General features: G+C 38.7%; 1 protein-coding gene across 4 annotated transcripts in view; it reads right to left on the bottom strand.

Annotated features, from left to right (window-relative positions):
* CAB39L (calcium binding protein 39 like) overlaps positions 1 to 24,333 on the bottom strand; it is a 91,500-nt gene that overhangs the window by 57,792 nt on the left and 9,375 nt on the right. For 2 of the 4 annotated variants that reach the window (XM_018056744.1, XM_005687459.3), the window contains exons 3-4: positions 24,205 to 24,279; positions 5,625 to 5,762 (exon numbers count right to left, since the gene is read on the bottom strand). The gene's annotated coding sequence lies outside the window, so the exon portion shown is untranslated. The remainder of the gene's footprint in view (positions 1 to 5,624; positions 5,763 to 24,204; positions 24,280 to 24,333) is intronic. The other 2 variants (XM_018056746.1, XM_005687457.3) reach the window with 2 other exon arrangements.

Genomic DNA, 24,333 nt, shown 5'->3' with positions numbered 1-24,333 from the left:
CAAACAACAAATAAGAGAATTCTGTGACATGAATATGAAAGACAGAGGGCTAAAATCATTATAAAAGGAGATCTAAAATAAGAAAACCATGACGAAATAATGTATACATATTAGAAAACCACAAAGGAGGAAATATAGTTAAACACATAGTGAATGTTTATTTTCTATAATGAGAACACGAAAAGTTAAAAATGAAGGACTATTTTGCTCATGATGTAACATAGTGTCTTTGTTGGTTTGAGAAAATTCTAGCTATTGATGGTGAAATGCAACAGGTTCTCTCTTTTCTTATTGGTGGGATTGGGCAACATGGATCTAGAGCCTTTAAATATCAAAACCTCTGATGCAGTAATTCTATCAGTTTGTCCTAAGAAAATAAACTAATAATGGTTATCTTTACAACTCTTTTTTTTTTCACATTTCAACATCTCTAAAATGTGCATGTGTGTTAATAATTTATGGAACCTTATACTAACTGGCAGGGTATTTTTCTTCATTTGTTTGTTTTCTTTCTTAGTGATACATAAAGTGTATGCCTTAAAACCAATGACTTCTTAGATTTGATGGAATACAGTATATGGCTATGAAAATGTTTACAAAGAATGTGAAATAAAATGTACAGGCTGCTAAAAGAACCATCCCATAATATAGAGTATAACGACAACTACATAAAAGCAAGCAAACCCACAAATACACAAAACTTATGCAGAAAGAAATAATTTTAAAAAGTTAACAATGATAGCCTCTGGGTAGCTGGATTATGAATATTTAATTTTCTTCTTCCTTAACATTTTCTCTTCTTTTCTTCAAACTTTAATAGATCACGCAAATACATTTACAATGGAAACACCTTCTCATAAATGAAAATTTTAATGCCTAAATAACCATTTTTTAAAGTTCAAACTGTGGAATATTTGATCATCATGTCTTTTCAAAGCATTAGTCAAACAAATGATTTCTGTTACTCTGGCTATGAAATTTCATTAAAGAGTTGTACTTGGCTTAGATCCTGGAGAGAAAGCCAAAAAAAATTATTCAGCTCTGCTCCCAGGCAACTCAGGCCCTGTAGACTTTTAGTAGATTTTGGCAGCATTCCTTTTCCTAAGACACAGTGAAATATTTCATAGTCCTAATTTACGTGTGTGCGCCTCTACAGATGACCCAATGTCAGTCACTCCAATGACTCATCTAAACATGTTTATGATGTAAGTGGAGAGGAGTGCATTTGAAGGGGGAAGGAGAAGCTAGGAGAAGAGGTCATTTGGGGCCTTAAATGCCCTCATGGTATCCTTTAAAGTATTTTAAAGGGGAATAAATGGCTAATGCCTGTCTAGTCAAAGCTATAGTTTTTCCAGTAGTCATGTATGGATGTGACAGTTGGACCATTAAAGAAAGTTGAGCGCCGAACAATTAATGCTTTTGAACTGTGGTGTTGGAGAAGACTCTTGAGAGTCCCTTGGACTGTAAGGAGATCAAACCAGTCAATCCTAAAGGAAATCAGTTCTGAATATTCATTGGAAGGACTGATGATGAAACTGAAGCTCCAATACTTTGGCCACCTGATGTGAGGAACTGACTCATTAGAAAAGACCCTGATGCTGGGAAAGATTGAAGGCAGGAAGAGAAGGGGCCAGCAGAGGATGAGATGGTTGGATGGCATCACAGACTCAACGGACATGAGTTTGAGCAAGCTTTGGGAGTTGGTGATGGACAGGGAAGCCTGGCGTGCCACAGTCCATGGGGTCACAAAGAGTCGGAGACGACTGAACTGAACTGAACTGAAATAGCTAATGAGAATTTCTAGGCCTTCATGTCTAATCTCCAACTGTACTGTTCAATAACAGTTCTAACTTCAAAGGTTTTCCACGAAATCTTAAGGGAGTGGGAAATTTCTCTCTGAAGACAAGAAAAGTCTCAGGATTTCCATGGGTAAACCGTATCTTCTGTCCATCAACTGATGAATGAAAAAAGAAGCTGTGGTACCTATATACGATGGAATACTACTCAGACATAAAAAGGAACGAAATTGATTCAGTTGTAGTGAGGTGGATGAACCCAGAGTCTGTTATACAGGGTGAAATAAGTCAGAAAAATGAAGATCACATATCAATGCATATACATGGAATCAAGAAAAACGGTACTGATGAACCTATTTGCAGGGCAGGAATAGAGACACAGACGTAGAGAATGGGCTTGCGGACATGGCAGGTGAAGGACAGGGTGGGGCAAACTGAGAGCAGCACTGACGTATACACACCACCTTGTGTAAACTAGACAGCTAGCAGGAGGCTGCTGCACAGCGCATGAGTCCAGCCTGGCGCTCTGTGAGGACCCGCGGGGTGGGGGGCTGTGTGGGAGGGACGCGCAAGAGGGAGGGGGTAGATAGATAAAAGTATACAGCTGATTCAATTTGTTGTTCAGCAGAACCCAACATAACACTGTAAAGCGATTATCCTCCATTAAAAATAATTTTTTTTTAAAAAATGAGCCTTTTTTTTCCCTTCATATAGGTTTCTTTTATAATCAGCGATAAGAGGGGAACATTTCCAAAAGTCTTCCATAGAGCTTGCTAATTTAAACTTAAGTCACAGTTACCTTCTCTCAACTAAAAAAAAGAGTAAACAACCACATTAAAGAAAACTTCAGGAAAGTTCAGAAATTCCCATTCTTTTATCTTTTATTCCATACACGACTCACAGATAGAAATAATGCAGTGAAAAAGTACATCTATGGGGGAAACTAATTGGGCCAATAAGTTTCATTTTTAAAAATCAATGGGATGGGGACTTTCCCGGCAGTCCAGTGGTTTAGAACATGCCTTCAAAGGCAGGGGACATGGGTTTGATCCTTGGTCAGGAAACTAAGATGTCACATTTCTCGGGGCAACTAAACCTGAGCAAACTGAAAGATCCCGCTTGCCATAGAGAAGATCCCATGTATAGCAAGACCCGGATGCAGCCAAAAATAGGTACATAAATTTTTTTTTTTTTTAATCAGTGGGATGGAGATTACAGGAGTATATATATTTCTCAACATTCAGTGAAACATTCTCTTAAAATGGGTACATTTGAATAAACGTAAATTTTAAAATAAAAAAGTACACATAAAAGTTCTACTGTATTTGTTATATCCCAAATAGGCCTCTCCCTACTGCAAAATCATAACTTAGAATTGCCTTCTCAGATATAATAATTTACAAAGCACATCATTATTGGTATTATGCCATTATTTGTTGAGTTGAAGTAAGAGTGATATGCAATATGTATGTAATAAGTAATAAGTCTGAAGTTGACACCTTACTTCAGAATGTCCCATGTATTCAAGATACCAAGCTTGTAAATTGCCCCCCTCATCACCATCCCTACTCATTCAGGGTTGTCGCTAAGTTACACCATGGTCTTTTCTTCTTCTTTTAACAGTTAGGCCTATTCTGTACTACTATTGCTTTGCTTGCTTCTTAAAATTCAATTCTTGACAGGCCATCTCTTTCTCATAATAAAAACTGTGTGCCCCTAAACCCCTTTCCTTTTTGGGGTACATTGGAAAAACTACTCAGTTCCATTTTTGTAAACCAAAGAAAGAGTTCAGTCTCCATGTGGTAAATATTTATTAGCTACCTACTTACGTGCCAGATACTGGGCTAGATCTTAGAAATGGCTGATAAGTATAAAAGAATCAGCTAGAAATATTTCTGTAACAAGGAAAAGAAAAATCACTGATATTATTGTAAGATTAAGGCTCATAAACAGTGCAGTTAATCTTAGAAGCTCTGAAAAGTACATAGAAATGCTATTTATAAACATATTGCTTTCCTTCATGTATTAACATTTAGGAAAAATAAAAATGTCTTATTCAACCCTGAATTGTTTCTAGATTTAGTTTCATCACTTTTTGTTGTTGTTTTCAGTTGCTAAGTCATGTCCAAATCTTTGCAATAACTGATTTTCTAATATTTTTCGGGGTGGCAATGGTTTTTCTATAGTGTGAATAAAATATAATCTTAGACTATAATAAAATCAAGCAATCATTTGTTAAATCGTTTCCCAGGGAAGATGGTTCCTAAATTCCCAACAACCCACCTACAAATAAATTTCTAAGGTACAAAACACTTGGAATCTAAGGATGAGTTATTCCCTATTTCTATATATTTACATTCCTATAGGCTTGAGAAATGGTGCCCCTACTAAGATAACATCAATGAAATACTAGTTTAAAATAAAAGCTTATTCTGAAGATTGTGAAGCTAGATGCAATTCTTCCATCAGTCTAAGCACTGAGTGTGGAGAATTCTGTAAAGAAGTAAAACTTGGTTTGTGATATAAATATAATTGCTTTGGATTTACTTTTGACTTCAAGAACAAGATACTAGTTTGGAAAAGGTTTCCACAGACCAGCTAAGTTTCTTCTTATACACAGGTCAACAGGTTTAAAAAAAAACAAAACACACACAGACACACACACACACCCATGAAACAAAACCTGTTCTACAGGCTTCTGAACACATACAGGAACTATTGGAGAAAGTACAGCCAGTTTATATTATACCTCGAGTACAAACCCTTTTAATTGTTCACTGACACTCTGCTTAAGTTTTCACTTCTGCTAAGTTGTTCTGCCTTAAAGGACTCACTTGAATCAGTAACTAAGGACATCTTTTTTGAGGCTGGCAGAGTAGATTAGAAACTTTGCTTAGAAAGATGTATCTTTAAGCAATGACTCACTTTAGCAGTTAACAATATATACTTCCTTCTTCCCACAGAAGAATGATTACATGCCTTCCATGGGTGCCTTTAAAAAGACGTGTAAAATTAGTATACAATCTCCTCTGTTAAGATTGTAAAATGAAGTTTATTGGAATGTGAATACATATTTCAAGAGTTTACTCTTTTTTTCTCTGCTCTACTGCTTACATACATAAATGCAACTCATTAAAATAGTTCTTCACTAGAACAATATTATATTACATTATATTATGTACCATCTATGAGAAAAAAATAATTGTTCTTATTCCTTATTCCTTAATTTGAAAGGTGCATTCATTTTGTATCAAATGGTAAGTCTGAGATGTAAATTATCTAATTTTTGTTTTCACTACAGAACTTTGAGTCTAACTGAAGCATTCAACATTCAAATTTCATATCCCTTTAATTAATGGCCTCATTAACATTCCTAATTGAATTATGAGGGAATGCTTCAATTTATAATAATTGATACTATCAAACATCACAATGATCATATTAAATTTACTGACAATAAACAGATAGAGGTAACTTTGGAATTTTCATTCAGTTGAAAGAGAAACATGAAAAATGGTATCCTGCCACTGTTTTATTTTTGGAAACACGCTGTAAATAAAAACCCATTTCCAAAATAAGATATTCCATGGACACAGAATAGTTGGTAATGATTCAAGTGCCTTAGGCAACAGAGAAGTATTGTTTTGTAGTTGTTTTTTTAAACCTCTCCTAGTAACAGCAGTTCATCATGCACAAAGAAACGAGGTAACAGCTTGGTTTATAAAACAAATTTATAAGCAGTAACTGTAAAACCTCAACTAAACGAAAAGCTTATCATATTAATTCCATTTCTGTGAACCAGGATAGGTAACCTGGTTGATAACTCACCCAATGTTATAGAAAAGTCCAGGCTTGTCTAAGCAGCAAAAAGTAGACCCATGGTGAGGTGCTGAAGACAGCTCTCTCTGGGGCTCAAAGCACTTTAGATGAAGTAGCCTTTATCTTCCATTTAACAGAGGGTGCCTCCTATTACCAAAGCATAGCAGAGAAAAGACTTTCCACGATCTGTCTTGACTTTCTGTCTCTCTCTTTGAAGAGTAACAGTTACCACCGGAAAACGTTAGCAGAAAATGCTCACTGAACACTCACACCGGGCAGCTGTAAATTTCCACTCTCTTTACTTGCTCTCAGATTCCCAGCCTTGCTTGTCTCTTAATCTGTCACAGGCAGTTCTGTTTCTGGTCAAACCAGCTTGCTTGTGCTTTCTCCTCTCCTCTAATGCACGCTTTTAGACACATTCCACACAGTCACAGCTCCATCTCTCTCTCCCTCCCTCCCAATCATGCAATGTCACAAGAATGTGCGTAAAGCAATTAAGTTGAGGCAAATTTAATTCTTGGCAAAAAAAAAAAAAAAAAAAGTCTAGGGATAAACAAAATCTTTTTCTCATTACATCTTTCCCCCTCTAAGTCCTATACTTGCATGGGGTTTTGTCAACAGATTAAATTGCCCTGACCATCTTGTTTCAAAATGTGAATAACAAAGGCATGTTGATAGTGATAACAGATTTATCTGCCAATATGCTAGTTCCTCTGGGCAGATGCTATTTTCAGTCATAATAAGAAAGTGTAGGAAGTAAACACACCAATATTAGTAATTTAATCTTGAGATTTAAAAAGCAAGGGAGATGGGGGGTGGTCAGTGAGGCAATGGATAATGCATCTGACTATAGGTCAGAAGATTCTTAAAAAAGCAAGGGAGGTGATAGAATGAGTATTCATAATTTCAATGTAATTCTGTGAAAAAAATTTTTTAAATATGGCATATTTTGAAATTTAGCATCAATATTAGTTATACAAAGGAAATTACATAGAACAGAGAAACAACACCAAACACAAAATGGTTCATACCATTCATGTGCAAACCAAATGCTCCCCATCCCTCCCCACTTCATCACATACAAGCACTATCAGTCAGGATATGTAACACCCCTTCAGTGAGAATTTTAAAAGCTAAAGCTTATAAAAAACATTTTTTCATTATTATACATGTATAATTATAGAGCAAAATATCTTTTTTTTTTTGGCTATGCTGTGTGTCATGTGGGATCCATGGATCAAACCCACGCTCCCTGGAGCGGAAGCATGGAGTCTTAAACACTGAACCACCAGGAAAGTCCTGATTATCAATTCTGAGAGAAGGAGGCTCATAATATTCACTTTCAATGGCGGCAAATGAGAGACTGGGTTTTTTGGTAGGGGAATTCTTTCTCTTCTTTTGACTATCGTATTAGGTTCACAAATTTTCATATATTCAATATGCTTCAGTCAGTTACAGGCACTATTCTTTTTGCTGCTGTCCTTGTAGCCTGTGTTTTTGCCCCCACCAAAAGCACGGTCTGAAGCAAAAAGCTCGTGTAATGTTATTTTAATAAGAAATCCAATCACAGTGAGCAGGAATGAGGGAATAGGGAAATAAAGCAAAGGAGGACAGCCAATATGACAATGCCTCATCAAGCTGGCCACCTGTTAAGTCTATCAGATTGAGCCTCTTAGAAGCCATACAAAGTACATTTCAGGATCACCCCTAGGGCTTGGGGGTGGGAGGGTGGAAAAGGAAGGGGAAGAATTTACCTTTGGCTCTTATCTTTTCTTGATCAAAGGCTTTCCCCAAAGGGCATTAAATCCCCTACCCTTGAGTTTAACTCCTCTGTGCTTCTGGGTTGCACAAGTGTGGTCTGGACCTTGAGGAGACCTCATAGCAGTGGCCACAGGGAAGCCTTGGGGCAGGTAGCAAAGGGCTTGCAGAATGATGAGAGATGAAGCTATGAGATTGTACCTGCATTAGGGTTTGCACAGAGCTGAAATGAGACAAGCAAGTGCCAGAGGATCTGCAATGGTATACGTTGTTGTTGTTTAGTTGCTCAGTTGTGTCAGACTCTTTTGTGACCCCATGGACTGTAGCCTGGCAGGCTCTTCTGTCTGGGGGATTTCCCAGGCAAGAATACTGGAGTGGGTTGACATTTCCTTCTCCAGGGGATCTTCTCAATCCAGGGACCATGTTTCCTACGTTGGTAGGCAGATTTTTTTTTTTTACCACTGAGCCACCTGGGAAGCCCTATAACGATGTATAACATAAATCTAAAACAATTGTTCAGGGACTTCTGTAGAAGTCCAGTGATTAAGATTCCTCACTTCCACTGCAGGGGGCACAGTTTCGATCCCTGGTCACGGAACTAAAAAACTGTATGTCACTCCGTGTGGCCAAAAATTTACACACACACACACACACACACACAAAACAATTGCTCAGATTTCTCATATGAGTTCATTACCTTTTACTCAAAATCCTGTGACTCAAATTTTACCCAGGTAGAATGCTGTGAAATCACATATTACTCCACTTCAGTGATTATGATCATTTCATTTACCTGCAACTTTGCTTATTTACAATATTATGAGGAGGGTGGCTTAAAATCTGGCAATTGGAAGTGATATCTGGAAGGTCTTAAATAAGACTTCCTCTCTTTTTCTACTTTATTTATATCATTGGGTCAGCCAACAAGTTTTACTGCAAGAAGGCAGAAATTTTACAGTCTCCTTTCACCTTATCTTGCATGTATTTTTCTAAAAGACCTCTTATTACTTAACTAAATTCCTATTTATTAGTTCTGTACATCACTCCACTTCCCATGGTCCACATCTTTCTGTATTTAACTCTCTACAGAAAGGGGTCAGCCTCTATTTTCCTCACAGTCTTCCCTCCTGATCAGTAACACTCTAGTTACCTAAACAGATAAGAAAGTTTATTTTGTGTTTGCTTTAATTATACTTCTAAGGTTGGTTATGGTAAAATAAAACAAGAACTCTAGTACTTTAACACAGAGTGTAAATTAACATAACTTTTCCCTGTAGGGATATTAACAATAAGTTGCAAAAGGCTTAAAATATTCATATTCCTTTTCATTTAGTAATTCATTGTCTACAAATTCATTCGAAGAATAACAAATATGCAAGGAAGCAGATACAGAGATATTTATTACACTGTGGGTGCTCAGTTACTTCAGTCGTGTCCAACTTTTTGTGACCCCATGGACACACAGCCCACCAGAGTCCTCTGTAAACTGGATTTCTCAGATAAGAATACTGGCCTGGGGTGCCACGCCCTCCTCCAGGGGATCTTCCTGACCCAGGGCTCAAACCCACACCTCCTGCACTGCAGGTGGATTCTTTACCACTGAGCCACTACTACTATGTATAGCAAACACCCCTCCCCAGAAAGTCCAAAACTACGTGATTGACTATATTTAATCATTGGATTCCATGTAGCATGGGCATTGACCAACTGAAGCAAGTGTACAAACAACTAGCATAGTCCCAGGCCATTCAGCATGTCTGCTGAATACTGAGTGGAGTTCATTCATCCATACAGATTATCATAGTCAAACTGCTTAAGAATATTTAAAGAAATGGGGATATATTTATTGCATACTATCAAGTTAAAAAATCTAAGATCTTAAGCTTAATAAAGAATATGAGCTCACAATTTTTGTTCTAATTTTTCCACAAACATTTCTTTTTATATGGATATGGAAATAATACCAAGTATTAACATTAGTTGGAACACTGGTAATTTTTAAAAAATATATTTTAAAATTTCTTTAAATATTTCTTTTATTTACTTATTTGTTTATTAACTTGGCTGTGCCAGGTCTTAGTTGCCACATGTGTGGCCATTAGTTGCAGCATGTGTGAATTTTGTTTTTTCAGTTGTAGCAAGTGGAATCTAGTTCCCTGACCAGGGATGGAACTTGGGCCCCCTGTGTTTGGAGTGTGGAATCTTAATCACTGGACCACCAGGGAAGTCCTGGAACACTGGTGATTACATTCATATATTCTAGTGTTTTCCAAATATGCTATAATTAACATGTACAGTCAGTTTCACTACAAAACAAGGTAAGTGTTCCTAAAAAATCACCATGTTACACAGCTCTGTATCATGTAGTAAGAACCAAAGAAATTGTGGGGGAAATTGGGTTGGAGCTCAATACTCAATAATGTCATCAGAAACATACTTATTTCTCTTAAAGTAGGAACCTAATAAAAATAACACATTTTTTTACAGCAAGCAGTTTAAGAAATACATAAAATAAATATGGCATAAACAAATACATAAAATAAATACCACAATAAATATGGCATTTTCCTTGAAAAGACCTGATATTTGCTTGTGTAGGTAGATGTTAAAAGATTTATAGCTTGTGAATTATGTCAAAAGTGGAAATAGGATTTATCTTGTTGATAGCCATACCACCCTGAATGTACCTGATCTCATCTCATCTTGGAAGCTAAGCAGGGTTGGGCCTGGTTAGTACAGTTAGAACTGGACATGGAACAACAGACTGGTTCCAAATAGGAAAAGAAGTACGTCAAGGCTGTATATTGTCACCCTGCTTATTTAACTTCTATGCAGAGTACATCATGAGAAATGCTGGACTGGAAGAAACACAAGCTGGAATCAAGATTGCCGGGAGAAATATCAATAACCTCAGATATGCAGATGACACCACCCTTATGGCAGAAAGTGAAGAGGAACTAAAAAGCCTCTTGATGAAAGTAAAAGAGAGTGAAAAGGTTGGCTTAAAGCTCAACATTCAGAAAACGAAGATCATGGCATCCGGTCCCATTACTTCATGGGAAATAGATGGGGAAACAGTGGAAACAGTGTTAGACTTTATTTTTGGGGGCTCCAAAATCACTGCAGTTGGTGATTGCAACCATGAAATTAAAAGACACTTACTCCTTGGAAGGAAAGTTATGACCAACCTAGACAGCATATTCAAAAGCAGAGACATTACTTTGCCGACTAAGGTCCATCTAGTCAAGACTATGGTTTTTTCAGTAGTCATGTATGGATGTGAGAGTTGGACTGTGAAGAAGGCTGAGAGCCGAAGAATTGATGCTTTTGAACTGTGGTGTTGAAGAAGACTCTTGAGAGTCCCTTGGACTGCAAGGAGATCCAACCAGTCCATTCTGAAGGAGATGAACCCTGGGATTTCTTTGGAAGGAATGATGCCAAAGCTGAAACTCCAATACTTTGGCCACCTCATGTGAAGAGTTGACTCATTGGAAAAGACTCTGATGCTGGGAGGGACTGGGGGCAGGAGGAGAAGGGGACGACAGAGGATGAGATGGCTGGATGGCATCACTGACTTGATGGACGGGAGTCTGAGTGAACTCCGGAAGTTGGTGATGGACAGGGAGGCCTGGTGTGCTGCGATTCATGGGGTCGCAAACAGTCGGACACAACTGAGCAACTGAACTGAACTGAACTGAGTACTTGGATGGGAGGATTGTCTGTTATCAGCTGTAAAGTTGTAACACCAAAGGTGGATGAATATGACTCACATAATGTGAGGTATACAGAGATGGCTGGTATGTGTTTGAGATGTGTGCATGTCTATGTTTTGTGTATTTCTCCATGGCTTGGTTCAGCTGGGTGGCTTTGTTCAGCTGGGTGGCTTTCTGCATTCATGAGACTATACAAAAGCAAATGAGAAATCTGCATTATATTCAAATGTTTCCTAATACATCAATGATATTGGAACAAACCTGTGTTTTCAAAACGTGTTAAAGCAGAAATGACTGTTACTTTCACCACCATAAAAATATATGTATATATATATTTGAATAAGTGAAAGTGAAGGTACTTAGTCGTGTCCGACTCTTTGTGACCCCATGGACTGTAGCCTACCAGGCTCCTCCGTCCATGGGATTTTCCAGGCAAGAGACTGGAGTGGGTTGCCATTTCCTTCTCCAGGGGATTTTTTCGACCCAGGGATAGAACCCGGGTATCCTGCATTGTAGGCAGACGCTTTACCGTCTGAGCTACCAGGAAAGCCCTTATTTGAATATGCTAACAAGTATTGTGAACTTATTGCTATTAGTTTGCTAATTTGGGCAACTAAAGATTTTTTTAAGTGATATTTACCTCTCTCTTTGTTTCCCCCCCTTTCACTTCTCATTTATGCTTTTGTTTCTCTATTTATCTCTCTTCTGAAAGACTACAGTATAGATACAAAATATTAATACCACAGCTACACATTCAGGTAGCCTAGGAATAACATTTGACTTATTCTTCAATGGTCTTAAGCCAAAAAGAAAGCTTCAAAGCAAAGAATCTATTTACTACCTTAGGAGTTTGCCATGCTATCCACATACCACAGATACCTCAAGTTCTTTTCATAATTCCCGTTTCAGGCAGAATTGTTACCCTGGAACTTGCTTAAAGATATTCAAATTGTTTTCATAAAAGCAGAATATAGACGAAATGCTAAATGAGAAATGCTTTAGAGGTGTCCAAGCTGCAGTGAAATGGGGGTTAATTGATAGAATGAAAACACATTTCCAATTATCCATTAATTGCTAATCCTTGGCTAAATTTGGAAAGCTTTAAAAGATCTTCAGCAAGATAACAAAACTTCATTAGTCTGTTTTTGTTCTCACACTAACTCTGCTTCCATCTCTTCCTGCTTTTTTTAGGCAGGAGGAAGCTTGGATTACAGAATTTAGGTGACAATCCTGCCCACTGGCTGTATTTCCTAAACGCTGGAGCAATCTTTAAGTTGAGAACATCAGACCTTTTCTCAATTTGGAGCACTACTCTGGCCCCCTGCTGGTATAGCGCTGCAGTGGCAGCTAAAATACTTAGGTCTCAGCAGTGAGCTCTACCATGCCAGTCTAAGGAAGGACCACCTTGTTTCCCTGATGCCAAGATATATCTCTATGTACATCTATTCACTAATAAATGAATATAGCTATATAGCCTCTGAAGGGGTTTATGTGATAAACTATTGTGAACATTCTTCTCATATCAAGTGGCTAGTTTCATAGGCCACAGAATCTTTGGAATTAGGCTGACCCAGACTTGAATGAAAACAGATTGTATATAAGCAATATTATCTTTAAGTTGGATACAACCCTATACACTCCAGCACTAGTTAAGAGGATCAAGTGAAATACACTATACATGCATGCCTGGGATCTAGTTAACTGTTAAATGTTAGACACTGATCCACTCATAAAATTAAAAAAAAAATACTCTTATATTCTAAAAGTACATCATCCAACTTGAAGTTTCTCTGTGACTACTCTCAGATGAGGCAGATCCTTTGGAGGGGGTCACAGGTAGTTTGTAGTCAACCTCATTCATAAAACACTTAGTAGATGCAAAGTGCCACAGTAAGAGCCCCCGAGATATACATAACCCACACACCAAGTCATTAACTCTGTGTTTAAGGACTTTTAAATTTGTCTTGAGACTTCCCTGGTGGTCCAGTGGTTAAGACTGTGCTTCCACTGCAGGAAGGGTGGGTGACCCCGGGTTGAGGTTCTAAGATCCTGTATGACACTTTTGTTATTCATTCACTCAGGTGGGTCCAACTCTTTGAGACCTGATGAACTGCAGCACCCTAAGGCTTCCCTGTGTTTCACTATTTCCTGCAGTTTTCTCAAACTCATGTCCATTGAGTTTCCCACAGCACAGTCCAAAAAAGAAAAAGTGAAACTGAAAGTGAAGTCGCTCAGTCGTGTCTGACTCTTTGTGACCCCATGGACTGTAGCCTACCATGTTCTTCTGTCCATGGGATTTTCCAGGCAAGAGTACTGGAGTGGGCTGCTATTTCTTTCTCCAGAGGATCTTCCCGACCCAGGGATTGAACCTGGGTCTCCCGCATTGTAGGCAGACGCTTTACCATCTGAGCCACCAGGGAAGTCCAAAAAGGAAAAAGAAAAAAAAAAAGCCTTATACACCAACCAGGCCAAAATAATTCAATTAAAAGAATTCTGAAATAGATCACCAGTCCAGGTTCGATGCATGAGACAGGGTGCTCAGGGCTGGTGCATTGGGATGACCCTAAGGGATGGGATGGGGAGGGAGGTGGGAGGGGGGTTCCAGATGGGGAACACATGTACACCCGTGGCTGATTCATGTCAACATATGGCAAAAACAACTACAATATTATATAGTAATTAGCCTCCAATTAAAATTAAAAAAAAATTCTGGATGCAGTTTTTTGGGTTGTTGTTTTTTTTGCCACACCACATGGCCTGTGGGATCTTGGTTCCCCCATCAGGAACTGAACCTGCCCTTGGCATTAAAAGCCTGGATTACTAATCATTGGACAGCCAAGAAATTCCCTGGATGCAGCATTTTAAAAAAGCACAGGACAGGAGCACAGAAACTCTGGAGTCTAGTCTAATTTACTCTAACCAAAAGATAGAGTTGAGGTGGGGGAAAGGGAAATGGGATATTAGCCATTTGATCTAAGTAAAATATTACAAGAAATCTCAAAGGTTCTAGAAATATCATAGGGGTTCCAGAATATTTATGAATTTGAGATTAATTGCAAATTATCAAGGAGACTGTCTATAACAATGCTTTTACACTTGATTAATCCACATCTTTCATTTCAACAAACAAATCTGGGGTACTTTCTATGTGACACAAAGTAGGGTTTTTTAATATTTATTTATTTATTTGGCTGCACCAGGTGTTAGTTGCCGTATGTGGGATCTTTTATCTTTGTTTCCACATGTGGGATTTAGTTCCTGAACCAGGGATTGAACCTGGGCCCCCAGCATTGGGAGCAGGGAGCCTTAGCCACTGGCCCACCAGGGAAGTCCCCAAGGTAGTTTCCGTAATGAACTTCAGTCAATACTGTCGGTACTTTCAGGGTTGCTACTAGCTTACTTTGGTAAGGGTCAGAAAAAGGGACAGGTGCAGTCAAGCAGGTGCACAGATTAACCAGACTATAGCATCATCATGCAAAGAGCAAGTATTCTTTCCTTCAGGCAGATGCAACCCTGCACCATCCTGGCACATAGTTTGATTGGAGGGAAGGGGGAATGTGAGCTGGATTTCAGGCCCTACTCACTTTCCTAGCCAAGAGTTTTGATTAGTGGACAAACCATACAGTTAACATGCAATGGCCCTAAACACAATGGCAAGGCCCTGTTACAACTTTCTTATCATGTCCATATATAGGATTCATTCATCCAACCATCTGAGGAAAATATGCTCTTTGGGGCTACAGAGTGAAAAGGAATTCACATTCTCTTAGGGGGTATAATACATGTACCAAAAATCACTACAGTGTAAGGCAAAAAGTTATGAATCACAAATGAAAAGACTAATGAAATGCCAAAAAACTCAGGAAAGCCAAACCGTACTTATATCTTGAGGAATCACAGAAGGCTTCAGAGAAAAGGTACATTGAACCCAGTTCTGAATGATGGGTAGCATTTGGTCATATGGAGATAGGAACAGAGGATTTAGGAAGTGCAAGATGTAAATAACAAGCAAGAATTTAGTTTATCAGAAGCAAGTGCTATGTGAATGACAGTAAAAAGAAAAACAGATTGGGACCAGATTATGAAGAGTGTAATACTAGGCTACTGAGTTTACCTGTTAATTTGCGGGCAAGGGAGAGCCATGAGGTAATCAAACTCTTTCATGAGTATGAATTTAGAAGAGTAAAAAAGAATCAAAAAGGTAGAGAAATAGGCGGAGATGAAATGAAAGGCAATTGTACTAGTCTAGGATGACACTGCGGAGAAGGCAATGGCACCCACTCCAGTACTCTCACCTGGAAAATCCCATGGGCAGAGGAGCCTGGTGGGCTGCAGCCCATGGGGTCATGAAGAGTCAGACACGACTGAGCGACTTCACTTTCACTTTTTACTTTCATGCACTGGAGAAGGAAATGGCAACCCACTCCAGTGTTCTTGCCTGGAGAATCCCAGGGATGGGGGAGCCTGGTGGGCTGCCATCTTTGGGGTCGCACAGAGTCGGACATGACTGAAGCGACTTAGCAGCAGCAGCAGCAGGATGACAATGTGGAGAAGGCAATGGCACCCCACTCCAGTACCCTTGCCTGGAAAATCCCACGGGCGGAGGAGCATGGTAGGCTGCAGTCCATTAGGTCGCACAGAATCGGACATGACTGAGTGACTTAGAAGCAGCAGCAGCAGCAGGATGACAATGAAACTAAGTACACAGTGGGAAGGAGAGGACTACCTGACTGTCAGAGACAATAGATTCGGCCACTGAATAAATGTAGGTGGTAATGGAGAGGACAAACAGGATGATGAGTTTCCATGCCTATGTGAGAGTAGACGGGTAATATCTTCAGAGTAAATAAGGGCCGAAGAAGAAAAAACAAATCTTTACACAATAACAACTTGCTTTTATGTAACAAGTTTGAGATGCCAGCAAGGCTTCTGGATATAGATGTTTACAGAGGCAGCTGAACACACAGAACTAGGAGAGAAAATAGAGCCAGAGACACACATCACGCTGCCTATGCAATGTATGCTCCTCAACTGCTGACGCTTGTCCAGTTCTTTGCGACACCATGGACTGCTAGCAGCTAGGGTCCTCTGTCCATGGAATTTTCCAGCAAAGAATACTGGAATGGGTTGCCATTTCCTACTCCAAGGGATCTTTCTGACCCAGGGATCGAACCCTCATTTCCTATGTCTCCTTCACTGGCAGGCGGATTCTTTACCACTGTGCCACCTGGGAAGTCAATGCAATATGAGAGACCAACAAGAAAGACAAGAACAAACCTTTAAAGGACACCTACAGGTGGTGGTAGAAAAAAACAGTGACTAAAGAAATCATAGTCAGAGAAGGAAAGGAGAACCAGAAGAGTATACTACCACTATGACCAAAAGTCAGAGCATCAAGAATATGAAGTGTGCAATAACAGTACCGAACACTGCACAGCAGGGATGAGCACCTGCGCACACCTGTAATTCAACTGCCAGGGGTCGCTTTCAATTCTACAAACCAAAAGTATTAGCAGAAACAGTGATGTCCAAAGAAGTAGGACAAGGAAGGGGACCCTTAAGTATTCATATTCCCCTAAAATCCTGAAATATAGGCTGATCAGTTCAGTTCAGTCGCTCAGTCATGTCCAACTCTTTGCAATCCTATGAACTGCAGCACCCCAGGCCTCCCTGTCCATCACCAACTCCCAGAGCTTGCTCAAACTCATGTCCATTGAGTCAGTGATGCCATCCAACCATCTCATCCTCTGTCGTCCCCTTCTCCTCCTGCCTTCAATTTTTCCGAGCATCAAGGTCTTTTCAAATGAGTCAGTACTTCCTATCAGGTGGCCAAAGTATTGCAATTTCAGCTTTAGCATCAGTCCTTCCAATGAATATTCAGGACTGATTTCCTTTAGGATGGACTGGTTGGATCTCCTTGTAGTCCTAGGGGCTCTCAAGAGTCTTCTTCAACATCACAGTTCAAAAGCATCAATTCTTTGGCGCTCAGCTTTCTTTATAGTCCAACTCTCACATCCATACATGACTACTGGAAAAACTACAGCTTTGACTAGACAGACCTTTGTTGACAAAGTAATGTCTTAGTTTTTTAATATGCTGTCTAGGTTGGTCATAGCTTTTCTTCCAAGGAGCAAGTGATTTTTAATTTCATGGCTGCAGTCACCATCTGCAGTGATTTTGGAGCCCAGAAAAATAAAGTCTCTCACTGTTTCCATTGCTTCCCCATTTATTTGCCATGAAGTGATGGGACCAGATGCCATGATCTTTGTTTTCTGAATGTTGAGTTTTAAGCCTACTTTTTCACTCTCCTCTTTCACTTTCATCAAGAGGCTCTTTAGTTCTTCTTTGCGTTCTGCCATAAGGGTGGTGTCATCTGTGTATCTGAGGTTACTGATATTTCTTCCGGCAATCTTGATTCCAGCTTGTGTTTCTTCCAGTCCAGCATTTCTCATGATGTACTCTGCGTATAAGTTAAATAACTAGGGTGACAATATAAAGCCTTGACATACTCCTTTGCCTATTTGGAACTAGTCTGTTCTTCCATGTCCAGTTCTAACTGTTGCTTCCTGACCTGCATACAGATTTCTCAAGAGGCAGGTCAGGCGGTCTGGTATTCCCATCTCTTTAAGAATCTTCCACAGTTTGTTGTGATCCACAGTCAAAGGCTTTGACATAGTCAATAAAGCAGAAGTAGATATTTTTCTGGAACTCCCTTGCTTTTTCAATGATCCAACGGGTGTTGGCAATTTGATCTCTGGTTCCTCTGCTTTTTCTAAATCCAGCTTGAACATCTGGAAGTTCACGGTTCGCATACTGTTGAAGTCTGGCTTGGAGAATTTTGAGCATTACTTTACTAGTGTTGAGATGAGTGCAATTGTGTGGTAGTTTGAGCATTCTTTGGCATTGCCTTTCTTTGGGATTGGAATGAAAACTGACCTTTTCCAGTCCTGTGGCCACTGCTGAGCTTTCCAAATTTGCTGGTATATTGAGTACAGCACTTTCACAGCAGCATCTTTGAGGATTTGAAATAACTCAACTGGAATTCCATCACCTCCACTAGCTTTGTTCATAGTGATGCTTTCTAAGGCCCACTTGACTTCACATTCCAGGATGTCTGGCTCTAAATGAGTGATCACACCATTGTGATTATCTGGGTCGTGAAGATCCTTTTTGTACAGTTCTTCTGTGTATTCTTGCCACCTCTCCTTAATATCTTCTGCTCGGTCCATACCATTTCTGTCCTTTATTGAGCCCATCTTTGCATGAAATGTTCCCTTGGTATCTCTAATTTTCTTGAAGAGATCTCTAGTCTTCCCCAGTCTATTGTTTTCCTCTATTTCTTTGCAATGATTACTGAGAAAGGCTTTCTCATCTCTCCTAGCTATTCTTTGGAACTCTGCATTCAAATGGGTATATCTTTCCTTTTCTGCTTTGCCTTTAGCGTCTCTTCTTTTCTCAGCTATTTGTAAGCCCTCCTCAGACAACCATTTTGCCTTTTTGTGTTTCTTTTTCTCGATAGAGAGGTAAAAGCCAGGTTGCGATCACCAGATCTTAGGGCACCATGCGTGCTAAGTCGCTTCAGTCGTGTCCAGCTCTTTGCGAGTCCGTGGACTGTAGCCCGCTAGGCTCCTCAGTCCATGGGATTCTCTAGGCAAGATACTGGAGTGGGTTGCCATGTCCTCCTCCAGGGGATCCTCCCCACCTAGGGCTTGAACCTGCATCTCCTAGGTCTCCTGCATTGGCAGGCAGGTTCTTTACCACTAGCGTCACCTGGGAAGCCCCATGTGGGCACTATAGCAAAGCATAAAGCAGGAAGAGGACTCCTAGCCAGTCCTTCTGGGAAACTGGTAATAATGGTTCAGATCTAGGTAGCATGGCTCAGCTGCCTCACCTAGAACACTGAATGGAAAGGTCAGAGTCTTCGCAGTACCTGACACACAACAGCAGTCCAGGGCAAAAGTAGGATTGCAAGAGGTTAAGGATGAGCTGATGAAGGCACTAGCGTACAACACTGTTTCCAAGCATTTGATAAGGAACAGAAGGAGAGCTTGAAGGGATTTTTGTTGCTTTTTTGTTGTTAACTTTGAACTGTCAGTAGACTGAGTGGGTGGAACAGATAGGAGGAAGATGCAAGATAAGAAGAGGGAAATTAATGAGGCAAGAGTCTTAAGCCCACAACAGAAGATGGAATCAAGACCATAAGTGGAAAGTTCAACCCCCACAAAGAATTATATATGTTTTTCTAAAATGAAAAAGGAAGAGAAAGAGTGCGTAAAGAAACTGTCCGGGTAAAGAGGAATGAAGTTACAAAGCACATGATTGCTTCCATTTTCTCAGAAGAGAAGGACTTAAAATCAGCTCAAGAGAGTAAGAGTGAGGTAACAGAATGAGCACTGGGGCAGAGTGAAAAGTGAGGTTACAAAAACACATAAATGTAGCAAGAAACGCTAAAGGCTATAATTCATGCACATCAAATTCTATGTCCAATGGTACAATTTCACTTACAATTGCACCACAAAAACTAACTAGGTGAGAAACATGCTATGGTATTCCTCCAAATTCCCAATTTAAGGACTAACAGAGAATGACAAAAGAAAGAAATCATGGAATCCGCAGGTATAATATACAATAGCATCATAACCAACAAAGATGGGCTTAGTGCTATAAAACTAGAGTCAGATGGTGATGAGTCTCATATTTCTCTGCCCTTCTTTGCTGGAGCTATTTTCTACTTTTTCCACAGTCGATACTTCTATGGAAAGTTCTTTCTTGAATCAGTTATGAAAACAATATAGCTTTTAAACAACTCTCAGCCCATGTTTGCTCTTTTTATAAAGTATGTCATCTTCTAATTTTCCAGGTTTTTACAAACTTTCCCTTTGCTACAAATTATGGAAATCAGAACTACATGAAAAATTTTATGTTGGAAAATCATATTATTTCTATTGTAAATCTTTAAAAGTACAATTTGTAAGCTGGTGCTCTAGAGCCAAGGAGAAAACAGGATTTAAAAAGAACACAGAAAGGACAAAGAAAGATAAGGCTGAATGAAGAGAAAGAAAACCTTGAGTTATAAATTACTCAGTTTAAAATGTCAAGGGGAACTTGTCTCAGAGTATCCCTTTCTATGTTTTGAAGCTTGTTAATAACAGAAAGTCCTTTTAAACAAGATATTTAATTTTCAGATTCTAACAAATCCATTGACAGCAAACAAATACATAGAACTTATAATAAAACATACACACTGAATGGAAAAATTTCTATGGAATTAGTTCAGTAACTATAGTTGGATTCCATTTTCTTTATAAAACACATTTTACCATAACTCTAAAGACTTCTAAAACATGATCTAGAATAGGAGAAATAATTACAATCTATTAATAACTACTGACCACAGGGGGAAAGAAATCTGTAGTAAATATAAACACACACGGTCTCTTGTTTTACAAAGGAAATGTGAACTAATTCTTGTGCCAACTACTAAAAGGTGGACAATTTCTCCATTTCAATACAGAATCAAAAATGTAGATAAAAGTTTTCACCTTAGTAAAAGAAGCATAACTGTTATAAGAAACAGAATCTTCCTAAGGAATAGAATAAAGATTTTTTAAAACATAGACTACCACCAGGCGGTAAGACAAAGTCTCATATGCTGCTGTGCAGAATAAAATCACTAAGAATACTTCTAGGAAGCAATTTTTCAGAATGTTTATGCTCTTTAACACACCATTTCTACTAACAGAAAGCTAGTATGAGAAAGTAATCAGAAATATGACCAGATATTCAGTGATGTTATATAATGTTATTTATGATAGGAAAGCCTAGAATAGCTACAAAAAAGAAATGGTTGAATAAATTATGCTATGCTACCATTTTATTATAGAATTTAATAGAATGTCAAAATAACATTTGAAAGGGTCATATATTCATATAAGAAAAATATGCTAAATAAAAATTAAATGATAAAATATATGAGTATTTAAAATTCATTTTTTATTGGACTACAACTGTTTGACAATATGGTATTAGTTTCTGCTGCACAATGAAGTGAATCAGCTATCATATATGTATGGTGGTGGTGGTGGTTTCGTTACTAAGTTGCGTCTGACTCTTGCGACCCCATGGGCTAGAGCCCGCCAGGCTCCTCTGTGTATGGGGTTCTCCAGACAAGAATACTGGAGTGGGTTGCCATTTCCTTCTCCAGGGAATCTTCCGGACCCAGGAATTGAACCTGGGACTCCTGCACTGCAGGCAGTTTCTTTACCGATTAAGCTACCAGGGAAGCCCATATACATACATCAAATTCACTTTTACTTACATATATACATACAACCTGGAGAAGGAAACTGCAATAGACTCCAATAGTCTTGCTTGGAGAACTCCATGGACAGAGGAGCCTGGTGGGCTGCAGTCCATGGGGTCGCAAAGAATTGGACACAACTTAGTGACTGAACAATAACAACCACAATACACACAGCCATTTGCATGTCCATATACACATATAATTTTTATCCAGATAAAATTAGAAGGAAATACAACGAAAATTTTAGAGTAATTTTCTTTGTTTTTAGGATTATTTTTTCCCTCTATTCTTTTCTGTAATAATCAGAAGCGAGGTGAGGAAGCGAACGTCGTTGTTCAGAAAATGTCACAGTAAGACACATGCTGTGTCGCTGTCCTAGCTCTAAGTCCTATCACTGACATAAACCGATCTGTGGCAAATGCGACTACCCTGCCAAGTGCAAGAGAAAATATAACTGGAGTGCCAAGGCTAAAAGAAACGCCACTGGCACTAGCTGAATAAGGCACCTAAAAGGTGTATACAGCAGATTCAGGCCTGAGTTCCTGAACAACATCACCTAATCCCAAAAGAGCAGCTGTGGCAGCATCCAGTTGATCTTAAGAGTTTTGATAATTAGTTGCTCAATAAATGTTCTAGTTTAAAAAGAAAAACACTGAACTTTCTACCATAGCATTTGTAAGCAGAAAGTTTCATTTTTTAAAAAGTAGCAGCTATGTTTCTCTTTAGATAGGCATTTTTTAAAAAATGTAGGCTCTGATACACATAATGTACACACTCTACACTATTGTATCCTCTGAATATGATAAAGTCTGCATAATCCTGGATCTCTATTCTAATCCCATGCTGAGGAAAGTTATGAATGAAAAGGAAAGGAAAAAGCATGCTGTTGTCTTGATGTTTACTTCCTAAATGACTTTAAGGACACTAGAACATAAGTTAATCTGAAGGGAGGGAATTTGTGTGTTTTGTTCACTGCTTTATCCTGCTTTATTCTCAGCAAATATTTGTGAATAAATCTACAACTGATTTTTTTAAATTATGAATCACTTTCCTGTTCTACTACGTTCTTTATCTTGAATCAAAAAGTAAGACAAGGAGGAAGCGCTGACTTTTATGTGATGAGTTGAGGAACTCACTAAATGAAATTTGTTTTTTTTTCTTTTATCCCCTTACAAAGGGGATGACGCTTTCTCTGTAGAGAAGTTCATTTTTTCTACTTTAGTATTAACTTTCTTGCACAAATTGTATCCTGTTATTCTGATTAACTCATCTCACAATTTCTTTTATTTTTTCTGTATCTTTTTTCTTTGTGTATGGCCTTCTATGCACAGTTGAACCTGGAACAAATGGAGGGTTAGGGGTACTAACCACCATGCAGTCAAAAATCTATGTTTAACTTTAAAATTAGCTTTCTGTAATTGCAGTAACCACATCTGTGGGTTCAGCCAACCGTAGATCATGTAGTACTGTAGTAGGTACTTTTTGAAAAAAATTCACAAGGTCAACCACAGTTTCTTTCTCTTTTTAACTGTGCCTTATATGCTGGGTTTAACATCTTTACTTCTTAGTTTTATTATGGGGTTTATAATTTCTGATACCCTAATTTGTTCTTATTTTAGTGTGCCTGGCCATTTTTATAGTCTGTTACTTTTTATATTTAAAAATCCCTCTTTTATTAAATACATTTATCTTATATCTTGGATACTTCTAATAGCTGAAATATCTATAGATAAGTTTTAGTTCTGGTTTCTGCTGACTCTAGCTCAATGTATTTTTATTCTTTCTCCCTTGTTATATTTTGTGATTTAAAAAAAATGTGTATGAGCTTATTTTTTAGAATGTTAACTATGATTATTTGATAACTAGGTTAATAACCCTCTCTATGGAGGATTTGTGATGGTTTCTGAAAACTGTCACAGACTATTACAAACTAAAACTCTCTACTTGTAGAGTTTAGAGACCATGAAAATAATATAAAATAAGGCCTCAAATCCAAGTAAATGTGACCTGGTAACCAGGAATTGCTCAGGGAGATTTTAACTCCACCTAGAGTTGTATGCCTCTCCAGGATGGTTTCTAACAGGCCCCCTACACTTTGCAGAATGCAAAGGATTTTCTCCAAGTCTCCATTTTTCTCCATGTACAAGTTTCTATGCTAACAGAAATTGACGGATGCCACCAAAGTATTCAGTGATTTCAGCACTTGTTTACCTCACAGAATAGACTTGCTTGGTTTCTAGCCCCAGAAAGTTTCCTTTGTTTTCTTATAGGTTCATCCATTTATTTTAAAGGATTTTTTAATATGGAATCTACTATTTTACATATTTTATGGATGTCTTCTCTATCATGATCTTCCCTGGTGGCTCAGACAGTAAAGAGTCTGCCTGCAATTCAGGAGACCTGGGTTCGATCCCTGGGTCGGGAAGATTCCCCTGGAGAAGGAAATGGCAACCCACTCCAGTATTCTTACCTGGAAAATCCCATGGGCAGAGGAGCCTGGCAGGCTGCATACAGTCCATTGGGTCACAAAGAGTCTGACATGACTAAGCAACTTCACTTTCTTTTCTCTATCATATTCTCAGAAATGGAAATCTATTTAATACTTCTGCAATTGCTTTGCACAATTTTAATTGGGATATTATAATTATTCCCGATAAGTCTTGTTTTGGTGTGTTAGGGTAGTCTACAAGTCTGTCAAGGGCACCTATAATCTTGACTGAGTTATCGGATTGGCCAGAGTTCATTCAGGCTTTTCTGTTAGATAATATGGAGAAACCCAAATGAACTTTTTGGCCAATCCAGTATGTTAGCTTACCTTTGAAGTTTGTATCACCTGCAGATTTGCTTCAACTTTCTCAGCCTTCACCACAGTCACTGATCAACACAGCTTCTGACAAAAAGAAAAGCTAAAAACTTAATTGAAAAAATCTTTATAGAAATTTTA

Source organism: Capra hircus, chromosome 12 (assembly GCF_001704415.2).
Source record: "Capra hircus breed San Clemente chromosome 12, ASM170441v1, whole genome shotgun sequence".
Classification (NCBI taxonomy): domain Eukaryota; kingdom Metazoa; phylum Chordata; class Mammalia; order Artiodactyla; family Bovidae; genus Capra; species Capra hircus.
The sequence above is the reverse complement of the archived record's forward strand: the minus strand, read 5'-3'. Positions and strand labels throughout refer to the sequence as shown.